General features: G+C 45.1%; 1 long non-coding RNA gene across 2 annotated transcripts; it reads left to right on the top strand.

Annotated features, from left to right (window-relative positions):
- Positions 1–2,245: 2,245 nt before the first annotated feature.
- LOC142768781 (uncharacterized) lies at positions 2,246–15,260 on the top strand. Of its 2 annotated transcripts, none has more exons than XR_012885453.1 (2): positions 2,246–3,559; positions 15,059–15,260. It is a non-coding gene; the product is annotated as an uncharacterized LOC142768781 (long non-coding RNA). The 2 variants fall into 2 exon arrangements; XR_012885452.1 differs by having other exon boundaries at positions 14,980–15,260.
- Positions 15,261–21,753: the final 6,493 nt, after the last annotated feature.

Genomic DNA, 21,753 nt, shown 5'->3' with positions numbered 1-21,753 from the left:
CTATGCTGGTCGCCATGGAGCATGCAGTCGTTTCATGATGATGTTTCCTGCTGGGCGTTCGTTTCCTGTGCCATAGCCTCCTATATTATTTTGTGCCCGCGCATTAGCGCTAAATACATACGCGCCATCCGTCCCTTATAGTTTTGGCGCTCGCCGCCAGATGCCGCACTGATCCCATAATAACAGCAGACGACGCGGCCTATGCACGCTTGCGTTTATGACGGTCTAGAAACCGTCTACATTGCATTGGATTATGCGTATACGTTAAGAAGTGCGCACACACCAAATTTTTAACACAAGCACTGTATGCAGAATGCAATGTGAGCTTTGTTATTTGATTTCGCGCTCAAAGCTTGAGCACTTTTCGAGACAATGGTTTGACATGAAAATCTTTTGCCAAGTCGTGTTTGTCAGTCACACTCGTCGCGAAGTTCAGAAAAAGTGGGCGGAGAAACTTCACGAGCACAACCTCCAAAAGTTTTTTATGATGTCCCGGGGTCGAGCACTTGAGTTTGTCACGTTTCTGTAGTATTTGCGCGGCGTTGTCAACGGCAGCCTTCAGTGGCTGATTCATCTTTCTCGCTCTTGCGAGGAAAACTTCCGCGTAATTCTTTAGAGAATTTAGAACCATTACGAGCTCAGTTGACGGATACAGGAGTCCACCTCTGTCCTGGTGCCTAATTAATGCATCCGATGGCGCAGAGGTGTTTGGTTTAGTCGGTAGTTACTCAAAGCCGGTTTATTCTCCATAGCTGCCATCCATTCTCTCGTTTTGCGCCTCGGCGCTCCGCCAGGAGCGCTCGCATCCCATAATAGCTCGGGGGACGGCGCTGAGGGACCGACCGCTCGGGCACAAAGTTATAGAGGAGGCTATGCCTGTGCCAACGCCTCCTAGATTTCTTGTGCTTGTCGGATGAACGCGAAACGCCGGTCATTTATAGCGGCGCTGCCTACGTAAATGTAAGTCTTTGTACTTGGCCTTTGAGATCGGCAATTTTGGCGTTTGCTACTAATTTTAAAGGATGCCTTGTATAAAAAAAAAGTTGCTTGCTGAATAACGGCGTCACTTACGTAAGGTCAATTTTAATTACCTTTACGCCGTTTTAGAACTTTTTATGTTATTCTTGTTGCACATAGGTGCAAATAGGAAGACACCCCTATTTGAGTAGCGCCACCACCGTAGTTCCGATGACCGCCGCTTCCCAAGTGACCGTCGATAATCCGGCAGTCACAAGAAATCTAGGAGGCGTTGCCTGTACAATAACCTCCTACATGTTTTTTTTTTTTTTTTTGGCCTACCAAATAAAAGCAAAACGGCCGTCATTTATGGCGGCGCCACCTACGTAGGGTTAGAGGTTTTTGTACTTGGTTTTTAAAACTGGCAACTTTGGCGTTTGCTAATTTTAGAGGCTATGCCTTGTATTGAAGGGGTTGCCTGCTCAATGAGCGCTAAATGCCCATTATTTATGGCGGCGTCATTTACGTAGAGTTATTTATGCTTATATATACGTTTACGCCTTTGAAAAACTTTTTACGTTATTTTTGTTGCATATAAACTCCAAAAACGTAAAAACTTACTTGAAGACAACCCTACTTAAGTGGCGCCACTACCGCAGTTCTGAACTTCTGACGACGGTCGCTTCTCAAGTGACCGCCGATTATCTGGCAGGCAAAAGAAATCTAGGAGGCTGTGCTTGTACTCTCGTTTCTCTCTACTTTTTTGCGTGTTCGTCGTTTTTGTTTTGTTTTGTTAATAGTTAGGCAGTAGATTGCTTTGTTGGCGATGGCGTGGTCTCCACGTCCATCACATTTAAAGAATATGGCACAACACTTATCATCATCAAGCCAATCAAGTAAAAACGGTCACGCCGCCATGTTTGACCAACGCCTCCTCTAGAAAGATGCCTGAGAAATGGTTCGCGCTCCCAACGAAGTTGGCCTGCCTTCAGTTTTAAACAAGCTCCGCGCAGTGGCGCTCGCGACCGACACTATTATCACGGTGACGGGGGGTACCAGCCAAGCGTTTTTCATCTGCGGCCCATATAAGCGCGTCAGTCGAGAGTTGTTTGAGACCTGCAACTGTGCACTACTGTTTCGGAGGCTATGCAAAGTGTTGCGTTGTTGCACCATACGCCACAGGTGACGCTAGCGACCGAGAACATTTTCAAAATGAAGGAGGAAAAGGGTGTGGCATCTGTTTTTTTTTTTCTCATGCGGCAGGCATAGAGAAATAAGCAGGCACGGTAGGTGTTCTGTGGCAGGCATCTTTCTAGAGGAGGCGTTGGTTTGACTGAGCGTGGGAGCTCAATAGCTGACGTTCCGTGTTCTTTCCGTGTTCTTGTGTGTTCCATTTATAATACTGCAGCGTGTGAAGTTTCCTCTACTTTGGCATGCTGTACAGACTTGTGTTTGTGACTGGGCAGTAGTAAGTTAGTAGCTGGTCGAGGTACAACAAATCAACGATGACCAAGAGCACAAACAGCAAGTTCAACGACGAAAATTTTCACCGCGTAGACTTCTATGAGGTGCCAAAAATCAAACTACGAGAGTGTGCGAAGACGACGGAGCTGTGGTCAAGGCGCAGAGCTCAATGGCTGAGAGGAATTCGTCCCGAAGATGTGGACGAATCTGCGTCGTACTACCGAGTTTGCGGTGCTCACTGGCCCAACATGTGAGCATGCCTCACCGAAGTCTTATGCACGTGCGGTGCGCGCACAAAACTTTTCCGTTGGCGTTAATCATCATGACGGCTGCAGCAGCTCTGCATTGAATGCCTGCGTGTGGTGGGCTTGCTCAGCGACGGTAAGATAAACCAGTGTTTAGCTTACGCGATCAGGTACAGTGAGGACGACTTCAGGTGCGAAAAACACGAACGTGTCGGTAACTTGGCTGCCGATCCAGTGAACAGCGGCAAGAAAATGCCATGGGCTGGGCGCCACATCAGTGATTGATACGTGCCCAATCGCTAACTTTGAGAATAGCTAGAAAAAAGCCGCCTAGTCACTTACATGCAGTACAGTATGTACTTACAGCCTACCTTTGCAGCGATGACGACGAAGAACTTCTCCTGTAGTTACCTCGGACGAAGTGAACAAGAACAAGGAACGGAGCGTATTACTGCTTCGCAGGTCTCAACGTTCCTTGTTCAGTCTTCAGGGTTGCGGTCAAGTAGCCGGCGGTTACTTTTATTTTATTAGATCTACCTCTTGTTCCGCAACTGTTTCGAGTGCACTGCTAAGTGTAACTTCATCTTATTTCATGTCTGATTCTTCTCCGGACAAGAGGCCTACCCTCCGGTCAGCCTCTGTTCCCCCTCAAGATCTGCTCTTGGAGTTGTTTCTCTGCAATGGAACCCGTAGCGTTCCTGTCGCTTTGGTGCTGACCACTGGTGGGTTCGTCCGTATGAACAATCCCAAGACAATCCAAACGGAACTTCGTGCGATCACTCCCTACTGATAACAGAGGTTCGTCAGTTTGGACGCAGGGGATACTATGCTGCTCACCAGACAAGGCTTGTATCCAAGACCTTCTGAAGTTCACTGCTTTTGCATCATATCCGGTGAGCTCTTTTATCCCACCTCATCTAGCTTGCTGCAAAGGATTGGTTCGGGGGGTAGACGCAATTCTGAGCCCAGCAGAGGTCTTGGACATCTTTTCCCCAGCAGGTGTTATTTCTGTTGACTGCTGTACCAAACAGGAAAACAAACAGAAAGTTCCCACTGAAACTGTAATTGCCACATTCGTTGGAACGGATCGCCCTTTGGAGATCAAGGCATGGCCGCTTACCTATAGGGTCGTAGCTTTAGCTCCCCATCTGTTGCAATGTGCTAAATGCTGGCGCTTTGGACACAATACTAAAGGTTGTCGATCGGACCTTCGATGCCGCATATGTGGGGCCATATAGGGGCCGGTCATAGTACTCCTGAGTGCCAATCAGACAATAAGACGTGCTGTTTGTGCAAGGCAAATCACGCTGCAGACATACTGCCCTGCAAGATCAAAGGAACTTCAGGTGATTAAAATAGTTCAAAGGAGACGATGCTCTCGTAGAGAAGCAATAGCAGAAATCGAGGTTATGCCGGCATAGCAGCTCGTCCACCTCTTGCTATGGATGCATCTCTTTCTCAGTCCATTTCAGCTATGGTAGAAAAGGCCGTAGAAAAAGTATTCGAAATATTTTTACTCAATCTGTCCGACTCGCTCAATAATATTATAGATTCACAGATGTCGGGCGTATATGATCGAATAATTAACCGTATCCAACCTCCTAGTGCTTCAATCAATAAGCCTGCCGAACATCAGACAGATGCTTCTATCGATAATGAAGCAAGGCCTTCCCAATCTAACACAACTGAGCAGGAAGGTATATCTGATTCAGAATCAATAAGTTGGTTCCTGCATATGCAAGAGGGCATTCAGAGTCAACTGTTTAATTATTGCAGTGTTGAGTACGCTAATCACACTTTCCTATTCTAGCCACTGTAACAATAGATTCGAGGTAGACGGCAATCGCTTTCAGAGGCACGGCCATGTTTTGCAGGCGCGCGCATGCCCAGTTCATGCTCGGTATTCCGGTACACGCTAAGTGTTTTGCGTGTTGTGCTGCAACAGGCTGACTAAAAACCTCTATTAAAAGGAATGCTGCTCTCTTCGGCCTGAAAGCCAAGCGAGCTCGTGGCGCCAAGCTTGGGAACCTCGACGAGGCCGTTCTCACCCGGTTCAAGCAAGCTCTCACTACTGGTATCAATTTCAAGGCAGCATTTTACGCGAGGAGGCAACGAAAAAAGCCGACAGACTAAGCATTGCTGATGTCGCGGCGTGAAATCGCCAGATCGACCGTTTCCGCAAGAGGCATGGCATCGCTTACAAAACGGTAAGAGGAGAAGTGGCAAGGGTGAACGTGGAAACAGTTGATGATTGGAGGTCGACATTATCTGCTTTAATTGTGGGGTACGAGCCTGGTGATATTTACAGTGTCAACTAAACGGGCCTCTTTTTTCTTGTGCAGCTATCAAAATGGTTAAGCCTAAAAGGCGAAGCGTTCCATGGACGCAAAAGCAGCAAAGACGGGCTGGTGGTGCTCCTTTGCTGCAATATGGACGGCTCGGACAAACTAAAGCCATAAGTGATCGGCAAGTTTAAAAACCCACGGTTCTTCAAAAACATTTGCTTGCTGCCGTGCCACTACAGAAGTAATAGTTATGCGGGGATGAGCCGCATTTTGTTCGAAGAGCTTTTTCGATACTTTGATGATAAGATGGGTTCACTTTGCAGAAGGGCTCTCCTTTTTCTGGACAATTGGGCTGCTCACACGAGAGATCTGCCGTTTCTACAAAACATCAGGCTGGTTTTTTTTTTTTCCAACAAATACGACAAGCCACTTGCAGTTGTAGGATGCTGGGTTCATAAAATATGGGAAGCATTCGTACAGAAAAAGCACGGTCAAAAACTTTCTCGCGCGTATTGATCGTGGACAGCAGCTTACGACAACTTCAGTACTCAACACCATGCATTACGTGGCATCAACGTGGAGTGCAGTGAGCGCGTCAACTGTAGAGCACTGCTTCACGAGGTGTGGGTTCCGTATGGACAGCGAAGGAAAGCCTGCCATCAAATTTCAGGAATCGGAAGCAGCTTGTTGTGAGCAGGAGCTCATTGAGGCAATGAATGCACTGGGTGTCACGGTTAGGACGTACAACTACGTCGCTGTGGATGCTGCCGCCGTGGCATCAGAGTGCCAGACAATTGCGGAGATCATTGCAAACTCGATCGCAACTGAGGACTGGGACATTGATGACGACAACAAGCACGAGCCACACGATTCTAAAGAATTGGCTGTGGAGTTGTTCGATCTCGGCTTTAGAGAAGCCGACGAAGCCCTGGACTACCTTCGCAGGCACGTCACATACCAAAGCAACACTGAAAGCAGTGTAGCTTTCCAGATTATTGAGAAATGCCTGTTGTTTACCAGCAAGTGAAAAGAGTGGCTGTCAACTATCTTTGAATATTTGAAGTCTTAGGCTCTCCTTACTGAAATAAATTGTTTGTTGTCAAAGCACCCGTGCTGTCATTCATTTATTGGATTTTTCCTCACTCACGTTTTCTCGACTGCTACGTTTTTCCTACACGGTCCGTTGAAAAACATATCTAAAAGTTCTATTGTATTTATCTTTTCGACCTGGCAACCCTGCTTCCATGATAAGAAATGGACCATGGCAACAAAGAACAAAATGAGTTAATAACATTTGAAATAGTTAGTGTACTTCACAAAATCACTGTAATGCACAGAAAAAGACACAAACAGAAAGAATGCTTTCTTCGATACCTCAAGCTGATTGTTTTTTACAGCATATCAATAGTTCCCTTATCAACAAATCAGCTTGCAGAATAGTGCTTAATTGTACAGGTAAAATGCTGTGGTATTGATAGAAAATAGATGCAAAGAGTAAGGTATGCTGAACCATACGCAGTCTTCGAGCTAATTTTACTTAGCACATGCTCTTGAACAGATGTGTTTATGTTCCAGTTCCCCAATCTAGAGACCGAATCGGTAACAACCGCAGCCTTGCACTAGCTTCTCTCGATGATAGCTGCCACATACTGCAGGGAGGGCAGAACAACATCAATGTCCCGAGCGAAATGTCCGGCGGCACACTGTACTTAAGCTTACCAAGCAACAACATAAGTGGCATCAACAGCCCCGATCAGCAGCCCTCACACACCAACCAGTTCCAGTGTACTCCAAGCAATCTGAAGAGTGGCCAAGCCGCCCAGAACAGACGCCATCACCGAACTTGGGCTCACAGCCGGAGGCCAGGACACTACTCGGATTCGTCGAGCATGTACAGTGCGTTTGTGGATCACAACTATGGGTTCATCGACAGTGATGCCTCCTCGGTCGATTGGCTGTCCAACGTTCTTTTGTTGCCCACCCCTCGCCAGTGCGACACCTTCTACAAAGACTTGTCCGACGTGAGCCAGCACTCGTCATCTAGTTTTGTCTATGACCAGCTACTCCTACTCGTCGTGCCACCGCTGGGCAAGTACCAGGTCACGCCCCCGGTGCACATCATGCAGGGTTTCACCAGGGACTATGCCTTGTCCTCACTGGAGACGCCACGCTACAGCATGGATCAGTAGCGGCACTGTAGCTCTGGCTGTACCAAGAATGACGCCGTTGGCTTCAACGAGCCCCCAAGATGCTATACGGCGCTGTCCTGGCTCAGAGGCTAAATAATTTTCTGACAAAATTGGACTCTGGCATGATTGCTAAACAGCGAGGATTTCTGGGGCACGTTGGCAACGCTTCCAAACTTGTTCCACGGCCCTTTAAGAGCAAGCCTGTGGTGATGGCGGTGTTGGATGGTAAGAAAGTGGTGAGCAGGATAGCAGACTTCTTGATGACGAACACCATCATTCCAAAATTGCAGCAGCCGCAGCACGTACTGCTAACTGAAGTCGTGCGTATGTGATTGTCATGTGCAGGTGAGAATTGCGCGTTCTTTATTGCCTGGTTAGAACGTTTTGTCGCATAGACTTTGAAGAAGCAGTCGTGCACTTAAACGTAAAGGGCTGGCACTTGTGAGAGACAGACTGTGTGGGTTTCCCAGTGGACGTACCCAACCACGAGCGGACCGTTCAGTGTCTCAGAGGAAAGCAGGCATAGAAGAGAGAGAGGCCAATCTTGTGAATCCTAAGCATCTAGTTGTCTGACACAAGAGTCAAGGGGGGAGTGCTAGCCGCTGGCGAAAGCAAAATCCGTGCAGCAGTTCATGCTTGCCGCACAGGATTGGAGCTAGAGCACGAATATCTCTTGACTACTTTAAAATAAGGGGAGGTGTGATTCGGAGAAAAAAAAGTTGCACTGGCCTTTTTCAGTAGTGCAGTTTTTGCTAAAAAAGGTGTTTTCGAATTTGTTGAGCATTTCGGCTATCAAGCGCATGACAATAATGTTCTCAAGAACATAAAAACACCATTACCCTAACATGCTAAAAACATCACCAGAGTTGGCTTTTAAACTTTGCCTGTAGGAGTTGAATGCGATAACGACATCCTGTCCCTAGTGCATACTTCAACCACGTAGAGAATGTTTTTCTATTGTATGATCTTACTCAAAAACATTGCATCGTGTGTCGTGCTAGTAGCCGAGTGCTCATAGTGTTCCTTGAAGGACCCCTGACACCAAATTCGGAAACTCGAGATACTTGTGTTGTGTGATAGTTATGCATGTGGGGCCACCTCTGATCGATTATTAGTGGCGAGCGTAGCCTAAAGGATATTTTAATTTGATTTTAAGGTAGGAGTGCGTGCTCTTCCGAGTATTGAGGTCCAATCGACATTTTCTGTGGTTTCACATAGACCGGTACTCCCCTTGTGACGTTGCAGGGCCAACATTTGCGGCGTGCACACAATACCCCGACTGGCACCAGATGAGGACTATTGTTCCTTGCCTCTCTCTCTCTCTGTTGTCGGGCTGTTCTCAAGGTAGTTTCAGCTGCTTACGCCTGGAACGTTTTTCTTTTTTCTGAGGGGGACATTCTCAAAGCTCCCACATTGTTTCATTCTTCACTGCACCCGGGTCTCAGGGGCTGCTTCGCTGTGGGGCGCTAGTTTCTTACGGTATCTAGGCGGGCGTTTCGAACTGACGCAAAATCATTATGAATAAATGCCAGTAGTATTGATTATAAGATGCATTAAAGTACTTAGGACATAATTTCGACATTACCAGATGCAATGCTACAAACTACTGTAAAAAATCGCAGACAAGACTTATGCTGTCAGGGGTCGTTAATGAGATTCCTCGTCTCCTGGGACAGCTTGCCAGTGTTCTGTGTAACCACCATGCCTCCAACTTCTATTGCACACTCTGTAAGGATACTCGTCAGATAAACATCAAAGCATGAAAGCCTCAAGCGCAGCAGACAAAATAGAACTGGCAGAGCTTTGGAAGTTGATTAATAAGCGTAGGGTATCCGATGTAAGAAAGTATAACGTGGAGCGAATGGAACATGCTCTAAAGAACTGAGAAAGCGTCAAAACGGTGAAGAGGAAACTGGCAACAGGCAAAAACCAAATGTATGCACTAAGGAACACGGAAGGCAAAGTAACTACCCATATGGATTGGATAGTTAAAGTAACGGAAGAGTTTTACAGAGATCTGTACAGTAGTCGGGACAACCACGACCTTAGGATGAGAACTAGCGGTAACCCAGATGGGATCCCACCAGTAAAGGAAATCCTTGGAGTGAATGCTAAGAGACAAAGCTGCTGGTGAGAATCGGGAACATCAGATCTTCTGAAAAACCGAGGACAGATTGTGTTGGAAAAACTTGCCACCCTGTTTACGAAGTGTCTCTTGATCAGGAGGGTACAAGGACTTGAAGTACTTCAGGCCGATCAGCGTGCTCTCATTCGTATACAAGCTATTTACAAAGGTAATTGCTAACAAAAGTAAGACAACATTAGAATTCAATCAACCAAAAGAACAAGCAGGATTTCGAACAGGCTACTCAATAATCGACCACATTCATACTATCAGTCGTGTAACAGGAAAATGCTCGAAATACAGCCAACCACTATACATAGCCTTCATAGATTACTAGAAGGCACTTGATTCAGTAGAAATATCAGCAGTCTTGCATGCAGACACTGGGGAATCGGGGTGTCGACGAAGCACATATAAACTTCCTGGAAGAAATCTACAAAAAATCAACTTCTATCATAGTGCTCTATATAGAAAACGACGGAATACCAGTCAAGAATGGTGTAAGACAAGGACATATAATCTTCCCAATGCTGTGTACCACGTGTTTATAAGAGGTTTTCAGAGGCCTAGTATGGGAAGAGTTAGGGATAAGAGTTAATGGAGAGTACCTTAGTTATCTGCACTTCGCCGATGACATTGCATTGCTGAGTAAATCAGGGGACAAATATATAATTACTGAATTAGGCAAGGAGAGCAGAGAGATAGGTCTTAAAATTATTCCGTATAAAACTAAAGTAATGTACAACAGCCTTGGAAGAGAACAGTGCTTCGAGATATGTAATAGTGCACTTGAAGTTGTTAAAGTTCACGTCTACTTAGGACAGGTAATAACCGCGGGGCAGAACCACGAGATTGAAGTAACTAGAAAGATTAGAATGGGGTGGAGCACATTCTGCAAGCCATTCGACAAGTAGTTCAATTTACACATGGGAGTGCTTCAAGGAAAAAGTAAAAATAGAAGCAACTGGAAGATCAGTTTCGATAAAACGCACTAACCTGAAAAAAAAAAGACAACTGCAATGCGAGCTTGATTTTTTGTTATGTCAAGAATGCGCGCAACCAGGAGTGCGCAGTAAAGAAATAAGAAGAGTGAAACAAGAATTCGAAGCCGTAGATACGGAAATGTACAGATGAGCGGTGGTACGCGCACGCGCGGAAAGATTATGGTGTGGCGAGGTTCCCACAAAATGTGCCGTCACAGATGAAAAGAGCTACGCGACAAGAAACGAGATAAGGGCGATAGAATACAAAAATGAAGTCACCACAGATAAAACCGAGATTGAGCACGCGTTTGTGGAATATTTCCAAGAGCTGTTGGGGGGGCGTCAGAGCGGACACGAGTACGTATAGTCGGCGTTTCTTGTCACTTATGCCGAAGCTTGAGGACGACGAAAAAGCGAGATTAGAAGCACCCATCTCGGTCAGAGAAATCGAAATCACCATTGAAAAAAATGAAAAACGGTAAAACACCCGGTCCAGATGAACTAGGTGTAGCATTCTATAAGAAATTTAAAAATCTTGTAGCAGAAGCTTTGTGGAATGTGTTAGATGAGGCATACGAAAGGAAAGAGTTACCAACATCTTTTCGGAGAACACACATCGTGTTAATCCCAAAAACTGAAGATCCCAGGAAACAGCTGTCTGTCACATCCTACAGACCCATTACTCTAGGGAATGTTGATTACAAAATATTCATGGGTGTTTTGGCCAGGCGAATCCAAACAGTGATTACAAAAATAGTCGGACCACATCAGACTTGTGGCATAAAAGGCAGAACAATTATGACGAACATTCATATTGCCCGAAATATGTTAGAATGCTGCGATGAGTTTGACTGTAAAGTAGCTATGCTACAAATCGATCTCGAGAAGGCGTTTGACCGCGTGAACCATGACATACTTTTCAGCATTCTTGACTATGTCAATATAGGGTCTGTGGTGTTGGAAGGGGTCCGAATGGCGTACACGGGATGCACTACGAGAATTGTAATAAACAAACAGCTTAGTGATAATATACAAGTCTTATCGAGTGTAAAACAAGGATGCCCTGCATCGGCACTGCTTTTTGCTATCTATTTAGAACCTCTATGCCAGAAAGTGATACAGAATGATCAGGTGCGGGGGTTTCATTTGATGTCTGCAGAGGTCAAAATACTTAGTTACGCCGACGATATTGCTGTGTTCTGCGAAGATCGGGAGAGTATTAGAGAAGCACTAAACGATGTGAAATTCTTCTGTGATTGCACTGATAGTAGAGTCAACTGGAGTAAATGTCTTGGAATATGCCAAGGAAATTGGCAGAGCACACCATCAATATTTCAAAGCATTACATGGAAGGTTATACCTGACAAGTACTTAGGGGTACCTCTCCAACACTACAGAGACACAACAGAATATTGGAAACAATAGACAGAGCAACTAAGAGACAAGACAAAAACGTGGGGTGGGCGCGATTTCTCAATGTTTACGAGGTCAACAGTGAGCAACATATTTCTTATTTCACGAGTATGGTATGTCTTACAAGTGCTATTCATGTCACTTGTTGCTGTACAAAAGCTACACAGAGTGATCGCAGTGTTTATCTGGGCGTCCACGTGGGAAAGGACAAGCCGAACAAATCTGTTCCGTTCTGTGAAAAGTGGGGGTCTTGGTCTTGTACACTTGTTCCTGAGACAGATAGCATCTAGGTTTTTTTTTTACGAGATCAAGATGATCGTTTTTTGAGAACGTTGATACATGTGCGGCTGTCCCATTTTTTGCCTGATTTTATTGTAACCACAGTCAATGGGGTGACAAAAAGACCTAAGGGGTACATGAAAGAAGTGATTGCTGCTTTGGAAATATTGAGAGTGCGATTTTCGATGGAGCATCTATCTGGGGTTTCGCGAAAGAGACTGTACAAGGACCTTGTACAAACCATGTTGCCAGATCCTCTGTATAGAACATTGTACCCTAATGGGACCGGGGATGACGTCTTGAAAAGAGTGAAGAAGATGCGAATTAGACCATCAATGAAGACATTCTTTTTCAAACATCACAGCGGCACACTCCCTACCAATCCATGGCTCCGAGAAAAAGGAATATTCGTCCCGTCAGTTGATTGCATTATCCGCAGAAAACTTGAGACAGTTGACCACATCTTCCTAGACTGTACTGATGCAGTCTTTCTCTGGGACATCCTTCAAAGGACCCTGAAGAAAGACCTGCCAGCTACACAGTATGGCATCCGTTTTTTTTTGCCAGTCATAAATGTAGGCGGTGTGCCCTACGATATGTTCCCGTTCGAGAGTACTTCATAGAAAGTGTACAGTATTTGATGACTGCATACGGGGCACAAGATAAGCCAGAGTGGTTGCCATGTTTAGATAAGTTGGTGGGCATAAAGCGTCTGTTTTTTTAACCTCCATGTGCTGGAAGATGTGACAGCACTTTTACACGTGACACTGCACTGTATTCTTATATTGATTTGTACTGTTTGCGAAGCAGGCAATAAAGAAAAAAAAGTGACGTTGGCCGAGTGCGTATGGCGTTGAGTTCACAACCAAAAGGTTGATGGTTCGAATTGCGGAGCGGCGAGTGCCGGAACGCCAGGGTGGCATTCAGATACATTAGTGCCGAACGCGAAACGCACGGAATGGCACATAACAATTTCCACACCGCAGGTTTGGTTTTACACGCCTGAAAAAAAAAATTGACCGTCAAATAAAATAGCCCTTTTATTTTTATCGAAAAGAAAACCATCTTTTTTTTTTCAAAAAAGGGACACGATCTACGGCGGCTCTGGATTTTCGAAGGCCCAGGAGAACACAATTGCCGCCATGTAGCTCAAGCGTCCCACCGAGTGACATAATTTTGGCTGTGCCGTGGCACAACCGCGATGAGTGCCCGGTAACCCGGAGAATACCATCCGGGCGAGGGGTGTACCACGTAAGGATGATCCGGGTACAACCCTCTGCCTTTTAATCCGGTGGCTTTCCGGAGGCACCGGTACGGATTTGAACCCGGTAACCTTCCACAGTAAAAGCAGGCGTTCCTACCATTATGCTACCTGTGTGGTGGGAATTTCAGTGACTAATGTTCTATGTCAATTTCATCAATGTTCGACCAAACTTCAAAAAATAAAACTGAAAGGCCTAGGGACACTTTGGGGACAAGAGCACGCCACCGGGATTCGAACCACTGCTCTTTCGATTGAGAGACGAACACTTTACCACTCGGCTGCTGCCTTTTTTTTTCTTTATTTCCCACTCGGCTACTGCCACGGCTTGATAACTGCGTTTGAAAGTTAGTCTGTACATTATGCAGCTGTATTTTTTGTGTCCCTGCCTTGAGGAACACATTCTTTTCTAGGCTCCATAAAGATAAAGCCTGGTGGAATAAAAATTGTTTGTGATTAGGTACGCTGTAACTAGTTATCTCAAGATCTCATAATTTTCAATTTCCGCTATAGGCTCTCCATTCTTGCTCAAAATGGAGTCGAAATTGAACTATTGGGAATACGACGCAACGCCAAAAAAAAAAAAATTGCAGCTTTCCGAAGGGTACAGGCCACACATTTTGTCTGAAGATGTCTCTGAAAATGAATTATCCTCATTGACGCAACCTTGAAAACTTGGTAATTTCCAAAAGCTATAGTCGTGGGATTTCTTTCTCAAAATCGTGCCGAAATTGAATTATTCAAAACGCGACAGAACACCAAAAATTTAGGAAATATGAGCGTTTCGAAGGTTATAAATTCGCCATTTTGTCTCGAAATTGTCCTAAATATGAATTATCGGCATTCCACGCAACGTCGACTAAATGAAAATTTCCAAAAACGTTTTTTTTTTTCAGCAAACGATGCCGAAATGTAATTATACAACAACGCGACAGAACATTGCAAATCGGAAAATAGAAGGTTTCCGAACACTAGAAAGCTGCCATTTTGTCTCAAAACGGCCCCCAAAATGAATTATCAACATTCAACCCAACCTCGAAAAATTGGGAATTGGGAACCTCGAAAAATGCCTTACGCTTATCCAGTATATAGTGACCAAGAAGCCAAACCAATAATTAGGTATATTTCCCGCCATGGTACCCATAATGCAGCACACCGCAAGTGGTTGGCTTCTCCTCAATACAGACCGTGGGAAAATTTTTTTGCCCGTTTTTGACACCTTGGGACGAAAAATGAACAAGATAGCGTGGTGCAGTTCAAATTTCCCGCTGCCGTATCCGATTTGCAAAGATTTACACAGAGAAGTTCATCAAGACAACGGGCAACTAGATGTCTTTTTGATTAGTGATAATGTGCTCGTATTTGCATAGGTTAATTACGGCTGGGCCGTGAACGTACACCTTGTATATCATTTGAGTAACGTTGCTGCACATTAGCCTAAAACTGGAACCAATCGGAGGTCGTTTCATGAGGAGTATATATAGTGGATCGCAAATATATTCCTTTTATCACTTTTTTACGTTGAGCTCTAAATGTTGGAAAATCGCGTTAGGCTTAAGCTCAGAGGAACGAGTCATTAAAAGCCTTATACTTACTTTCGAATATATATATACCCCTGCCTAAGCGACCTCAGTGCTGTGCCGGTTGGTCCTTCGAGGAAGTCCCCTTTACACAGCGAGGACAGAAGGAGTACGTCAAGGGCTTCGGCATAGCTAATCAATTGGTTGATGAGCGTAGTATTTTTAATCAAACAATGATCTACGTGTCCTGTTTTCTAGTATTTCTTGCAGGTTTAGTCCACCAAAGTGCGTTATCGATGCCCCGAAAACGCCCTACTGTACTCCTGTGCCTGTCCAGGTGACGGGGTTCCAATGGAAGGAGTGCATCCACTTTCGTTCAACCGCTCACCGTTGGTGGCGCTACCCACTACATGTTCGTCTGCTACTCTATGGCGGTTCGAACGGAGCTACAGTCAACTTCAGCATTCGTGGTCATATTTCGGCCGATAGAGCCCTCATATTGTGTCATTATATGCACAAATAAAAATGATTCGGATATAGTTATGCTAAATGTCAATCAGGAATTCTTTGCGATTGAATCAAAGCCAGAAACGCCCAGCTTCCGAGGAGAAAATTTCTCAGGTGCGTTGGCTTCACCGCAGGGCATGGTGAAAACAAGTAAAAAGAGTTGAGGCCCCTATCCGGCCCACTAAGCGCGAAGTTTTATTTGACGTCTAACCTAGAACTGATAGATCTCAATAATTTGTGTGTCTTTTTGGGACGATATATAACGGATAAGCGTAAGGTATTTTTATAATTCCCGCCACGGTACCCATAATGCAGCATACTGCAAGTGGTTGGCTTCTCCTCAATACTGACCGTGGGAAAATTTTTTTGCCCGTGTTTGACCCCTTGGGACGAAAAAATGAGCAAGATAGCGTGACGCTGTTTAAATTTCCCGCTGCCGGGTCCGGTTTGCGAAGCTTAGCAAGTGGAAACGCATCGACACTACGGAAAATTAGAGGTTTTTTTGCCCGTAGTGTCGATGCGTTTCTACTTGCTAATCTTCGCAAACCGGACCCGGCACCGGGAAATTTAAACAGCGTCACGCTATCTTGCTCATTTTTTCGTCCCAAGGGGTCAAACACGGGCAAAAAAATTTTCCCACGGTCTGTATTGAGGAGAAGCCAACCACTTGCAGTATGCTGCATTATGGGTACCGTGGCGGGAAATTTAAAAATACCTTACGCTTATCTGTTATATATCGTCCTTGGGTAGATTAATAATGGCTGGGCCGTGAACGTACATCATGTGTATTCTTTCAGTAACGTTGCTGCACATTAACCTAAAACTGGCACCAATCGGAGGTCGTCTTATGAGGGGTATATATATTTGATCGCAAGTATATTTCTTTTATCACTTTTTACTTTAAGTTTTAAAAGTTGCAAATTCGCGTTAGGCGCTTTCGCTCAGAGGAACCAGTGAGTAAAAAGGTTATACTCACTCTCGGATATATATATATATATACCCCTGCCTAAGCGACCTCAGTGCTGTGCCGGTTGGTCCTTCGAGCAAGTCCCCTTTACACAGCGAGGACAGAAGGTGTACGTCAAGGGCTTCGGCATAGCTAATCAATTGGTTGATGAGCGTAGTATTTTTAATCAAACAATCACCTACGTGTCCTGTTTTCTAGTATTTCTTGCAGGTTTAGTCCACCAAAGTGCGTTCTCGATGCCCCGAAAACGCCCTACTGTACTCCTGTGCCTGCCCAGGTGACGGGGTTCCAATGGAAGGAGTGCATCCACTTTCGTTCAACCGCTCACCGTTGGTGGCGCTACCTACTACATGTTCATCTGCTACTCTATGTTGGTTCGAACGGGGCTAACTTCAGCATTCGTGGTCAAATTTCGGCCGACAGAGCCCTCGTATTGTGTAATTATATGCACATATAAAATAATTTGGATGTAAATGTACTAAATGACAATCAGGAATGCTTTGCGATTGAATTAAAGCCACAAACGCCCAGCTCCCGAGAAGAAAATTTCTCAGGTGGGTTGGCTTCGCCGCAGGGCATGGTGAAAACAAGTAAAAAAAGTTGAGGCCCCTATCCGGCCCCCTGAGCACGAAGCTTTATTTGACGTCTCACCTAGAACTGATAGATCTCAATAATTTGTGTGTCTTTTTGGGACGATATATAACGGATAAGCGTAAGGTATTTTTATATTTTCCGCCACGGTACCCATAATGCAGCATACTGCAAGTGGTTGGCTTCTCCTCAATACAGACCATGGGAAAAATTTTTTGCCCGTGTTTGACACCTTGGGACGAAAAATGAACAAGATAGCGTGGCGCAGTTTATATTTCCCGCTGCCGTGTCCGGTTTGCGAAGATTTACTCGGAGAAGTTCATCAAGACAACGGGCAATTAGAGGTCTGTTTCATTAAAGGTAATGTGCTCGTATTTGCATAGGTTAATTACGGCTGGGCCGTGAACGTACACCTTGTATATCATTTGAGTAACGTTGCTGCACATTAGCCTAAAACTGGAACCAATCGGACGTCGTTTCATGAGAGGTATATATAGTGGATCGCCAGTATATTCCTTTTATCACTTTTTTACTTTGAGCTTTAAATGATGCAAATGCGCGTTAGGCTTAAGCTCAGAGGAACGAGTCAGTAAAAAAGGTTATACTTACTTTCGACTATATATACCCCTGCCTAAGCGACCTCAGTGCTGTGCCGGTTGGTCCTTCGAGGAAGTCCCCTTTACACAGCGAGGACAAAAGGTGTACGTCAAGGGCTTCGGCATAGCTAATCAATTGGTTGATAAGCGTAGTATTTTTAATCAAACAATGATCTACGTGTCCTGTTTTCTAGTATTTCTTGCAGGTTTAGTCCACCAAAGTGCGTTATCGATGCCCCGAAAACGCCCTACTGTACTCCTGTGCCTGCCCAGGTGACGGGGTTCCAATGGAAGGAGTGCATCCACTTTCGTTCAACCGCTCACCGTTGGTGGCGCTACCCACTACATGTTCGTCTGCTACTCAATGGCGGTTCGAACGGAGCTACAGTCAACTTCAGCATTCGTGGTCATATTTCGGCCGATAGAGCCCTCATATTGTGTCATTATATGCACAAATAAAAATGATTCGGATATAGTTATGCTAAATGTCAATCAGGAATTCTTTGCGATTGAATCAAAGCCAGAAACGCCCAGCTTCCGAGGAGAAAATTTCTCAGGTGGGTTGGCTTCGCCGCAGGGCATGGTGAAAACAAGTAAAAAAAAGTGGAGGCCCCTATCCGGCCCACTGAGCACGAAGTTTTATTTGACGTCTCACCTAGAACTGATAGATCTCAATAATTTGTGTGTCTTTTTGGGACGATATATAACGGATAAGCGTAAGGTATTTTTATAATTCCCGCCACGGTACCCATAATGCAGCATACTGCAAGTGGTTGGCTTCTCCTCAATACAGACCGTGGGAAAATTTTTTTGCCCGTGTTTGACCCCTTGGGACGAAAAAATGAGCAAGATAGCGTGACGCTGTTTAAATTTCCCGCTGCCGGGTCCGGTTTGCGAAGCTTAGCAAGTGGAAACGCATGGACACTACGGAAAATTAGAGGTTTTTTTGCCCGTAGTGTCGATGCGTTTCTACTTGCTAATCTTCGCAAACCGGACCCGGCAGCGGGAAATTTAAACAGCGTCACGCTATCTTGCTCATTTTTTCGTCCCAAGGGGTCAAACACGGGCAAAAAAATTTTCCCACGGTCTGTATTGAGGAGAAGCCAACCACTTGCAGTATGCTGCATTATGGGTACCGTGGCGGGAAATTTAAAAATACCTTACGCTTATCCGTTATATATCGTCCTTGGGTAGATTAACAATGGCTGGGCCGTGAACGTACATCATGTGTATTCTTTCAGTAACGTTGCTGCACATTAACCTAAAACTGGCACCAATCGGAGGTCGTCTTATGAGGGGTATATATATTTGATCGCAAGTATATTTCTTTTATCACTTCTTACTTTAAGTTTTAAAAGTTGCAAATTCGCGTTAGGCGCTTTCGCTCAGAGGAACCAGTGAGTAAAAAGGTTATACTCACTCTCGGATATATATATATATACCCCTGCCTAAGCGACCTCAGTGCTGTGCCGGTTGGTCCTTCGAGCAAGTCCCCTTTACACAGCGAGGACAAAAGGTGTACGTCAAGGGCTTCGGCATAGCTAATCAATTGGTTGATGAGCGTAGTATTTTTAATCAAACAATCACCTACGTGTCCTGTTTTCTAGTATTTCTTGCAGGTTTAGTCCACCAAAGTGCGTTCTCGATGCCCCGAAAACGCCCTACTGTACTCCTGTGCCTGCCCAGGTGACGGGGTTCCAATGGAAGGAGTGCATCCACTTTCGTTCAACCGCTCACCGTTGGTGGCGATACCCACTACATGTTCGTCTGCTACTCTATGGCGGTTCGAACGGAGCTACAGTCAACTTCAGCATTCGTGGTCATATTTCTGCCGATAGAGCCCTCATATTGTGTCATTATATGCACAAATAAAAATGATTCGGATATAGTTATGCTAAATGTCAATCAGGAATTCTTTGCGATTGAATCAAAGCCAGAAACGCCCAGCTCCCGAGAAGAAAATTTCTCATGTGGGTTGGCTTCGCTGCAGGGCATGGTGAAAACAAGTAAAAAAAGTTGAGGCCCCTATCCGGCCCACTGAGCACGAAGTTTTATTTGACGTCTCACCTAGAACTGGTAGATCTCAATAACTTGTGTGTCTTTTTGGGACGATATATAACGGATAAGCATAAGGTATTTTTATATTTCCCGCCACGGTACCCATAATGCAGCATACTGCAAGTGGTTGGCTTCTCCTCAATACAGACCGTGGGAAAATTTTTTTGCCCGTGTTTGACCCCTTGGGACGAAAAATTGAGCAAGATAGCGTGACGCTGTTTAAATTTCCCGCTGCCGGGCCCGGTTTGCGAAGATTAGCAAGTAGAAACGCATCGACACTACGGGCAAAAAAACCTCTAATTTTCCGTAGTGTCCATGCGTTTCCACTTGCTAAGCTTCGCAAACCGGACCCGGCAGCGGGAAATTTAAACAGCGTCACGCTATCTTGCTCATTTTTTCGTCTCAAGGGGTCAAACACGGGCAAAAAATTTTTCCCACGGTCTGTATTGAGGAGAAGCCAACCACTTGCAGTATGCTGCATTATGGGTACCGTGGCGGGAAATTTAAAAATACCTTACGCTTATCCGTTATATATCGTCCTTGGGTAGATTAACAATGGCTGGGCCGTGAACGTACATCATGTGTATTCTTTCAGTAACGTTGCTGCACATTAACCTAAAACTGGCACCAATCGGAGGTCGTCTTATGAGGGGTATATATATTTGATCGCAAGTATATTTCTTTTATCACTTCTTACTTTAAGTTTTAAAAGTTGCAAATTCGCGTTAGGCGCTTTCGCTCAGAGGAACCAGTGAGTAAAAAGGTTATACTCACTCTCGGATATATATATATATATATATACCCCTGCCTAAGCGACCTCAGTGCTGTGCCGGTTGGTCCTTCGAGCAAGTCCCCTTTACACAGCGAGGACAAAAGGTGTACGTCAAGGGCTTCGGCATAGCTAATCAATTGGTTGATGAGCGTAGTATTTTTAATCAAACAATGATCTACGTGTCCTGTTTTCTAGTATTTCTTGCAGGTTTAGTCCACCAAAGTGCGTTATCGATGCCCCGAAAACGCCCTACTGTACTCCTGTGCCTGCCCAGGTGACGGGGTTCCAATGGAAGGAGTGCATCCACTTTCGTTCAACCGCTCACCGTTGGTGGCGCTACCCACTACATGTTCGTCTGCTACTCTATGGCGGTTCGAACGGAGCTACAGTCAACTTCAGCATTCGTGGTCATATTTCGGCCGATAGAGCCCTCATATTGTGTCATTATATGCACAAATAAAAATGATTCGGATATAGTTATGCTAAATGTCAATCAGGAATTCTTTGCGATTGAATCAAAGCCAGAAACGCCCAGCTTCCGAGGAGAAAATTTCTCAGGTGGGTTGGCTTCGCCGCAGGGCATGGTGAAAACAAGTAAAAAAAAGTGGAGGCCCCTATCCGGCCCACTGAGCACGAAGTTTTATTTGACGTCTCACCTAGAACTGATAGATCTCAATAATTTGTGTGTCTTTTTGGGACGATATATAACGGATAAGCGTAAGGTATTTTTATAATTCCCGCCACGGTACCCATAATGCAGCATACTGCAAGTGGTTGGCTTCTCCTCAATACAGACCGTGGGAAAATTTTTTTGCCCGTGTTTGACCCCTTGGGACGAAAAAATGAGCAAGATAGCGTGACGCTGTTTAAATTTCCCGCTGCCGGGTCCGGTTTGCGAAGCTTAGCAAGTGGAAACGCATGGACACTACGGAAAATTAGAGGTTTTTTTGCCCGTAGTGTCGATGCGTTTCTACTTGCTAATCTTCGCAAACCGGACCCGGCAGCGGGAAATTTAAACAGCGTCACGCTATCTTGCTCATTTTTTCGTCCCAAGGGGTCAAACACGGGCAAAAAAATTTTCCCACGGTCTGTATTGAGGAGAAGCCAACCACTTGCAGTATGCTGCATTATGGGTATCGTGGCGGGAAATTTAAAAATACCTTACGCTTATCCGTTATATATCGTCCTTGGGTAGATTAACAATGGCTGGGCCGTGAACGTACATCATGTGTATTCTTTCAGTAACGTTGCTGCACATCAACCTAAAACTGGCACCAATCGGAGGTCGTCTTATGAGGGGTATATATATTTGATCGCAAGTATATTTCTTTTATCACTTCTTACTTTAAGTTTTAAAAGTTGCAAATTCGCGTTAGGCGCTTTCGCTCAGAGGAACCAGTGAGTAAAAAGGTTATACTCACTCTCGGATATATATATATATACCCCTGCCTAAGCGACCTCAGTGCTGTGCCGGTTGGTCCTTCGAGCAAGTCCCCTTTACACAGCGAGGACAAAAGGTGTACGTCAAGGGCTTCGGCATA

This window comes from Rhipicephalus microplus, chromosome 8 (assembly GCF_043290135.1).
Source record: "Rhipicephalus microplus isolate Deutch F79 chromosome 8, USDA_Rmic, whole genome shotgun sequence".
Taxonomy (NCBI): Eukaryota; Metazoa; Arthropoda; class Arachnida; order Ixodida; family Ixodidae; genus Rhipicephalus; species Rhipicephalus microplus.
This window is presented reverse-complemented; position numbering and strand designations above follow the sequence as displayed.